The sequence below is a fragment of the Aplysia californica genome, unplaced genomic scaffold (assembly GCF_000002075.1).
Source record: "Aplysia californica isolate F4 #8 unplaced genomic scaffold, AplCal3.0 scaffold00491, whole genome shotgun sequence".
Taxonomy (NCBI): Eukaryota; Metazoa; Mollusca; class Gastropoda; order Aplysiida; family Aplysiidae; genus Aplysia; species Aplysia californica.
This window is the reverse complement of record NW_004797761.1, coordinates 78,988-80,156: the sequence shown is the minus strand read 5'-3', so window position 1 is coordinate 80,156 and position 1,169 is coordinate 78,988.

Here is a 1,169-nt window from a genome sequence, read left to right as displayed (position 1 = left end):
TATTATTATTATTATTATTATTATTATTATTATTGTAATGTAATTATTAATAATTATTATCATTGAGTGAAGTTTAAGGCTCCAAATGCACTGGCTTCACGTTTCCCACGTTTTCAACTCTCCGTTTAGGGGAGGGAAAGTTTGAGTTGATTACACAAACGTACCGATTTCACAGTCCTTTCTCCCTTGTGATTAAAAAACAACAACAATGAAATTTTAATTTCTACTTTCCACTCCAACTTCTTTAGCAATGTCTACCAGAGAGTCAAAACATATTATGTGAGTCGAGGTCAGCGGGTTCACTATTATTTTTTAATTGTCTGTATTGCGAAAATGGGCCTAACAGTTAAAATCCCGTACGCTCATAGGTAATTTTCATCGCAGAATCCAAATCTGATGTAAAAAGTACAATTTAATGCAATTAGGGTTAAAATAAATTCCAGCTCTGTACATTCTGACTGTGGTATTTTTAGAATTTCCGCTCATGGACGACAGAATGACGATTTGCAGAGAGCAATTTACTGCAGGGGTAAAATCAAAATCGTGAAGGGCGGGCCGTGAAAGTGAGGGGATTGTGATGTGAAGTCAGTACGACGCCGGGTATAGATTAAAGAAGGCTTCCGTCACATCTGCAAGTTTGGGTGACGGTAACAACGTGAAAGCGTGGGGACTGTGAAGCCAGTGCGTTTGCAGCCTTATGGGGAGTGTTCAAGTTCATACATATCAAGTATCGATGAGCTATTTTCGTACGTTGCAAAATTCACATTTTGAAACAATGGTTACGCGTTTACAATTTGTGTTTATCCTTGTCAGCTGCATTTCGTTCATCCTTTAAAATCTAAAACAAAAACACTAATTTTTCAGAAATCTGTTACTTGAATTCTGCTTCTTAATCTGATTTCTGCATTCGAAAAGGTTATTAAGTCTTTAAACAAAGTTATCCCACCCCTCCCCATTACGTTTACAGGGTGAATATAATATTGAAGTCGAGAGCCACTGGAAGACAGAAAGGAAATTTGAGTTCGGATATCACATAATTTTATGCCGTTGATTAACGGACCCTGGAACCGAATCGTGACTTTTCGCCAAACGCATCAACTTTTACGCATATTAAATATCATCATCATCATCATCATCATCATCATCATCATCATCATCATCATCATCAT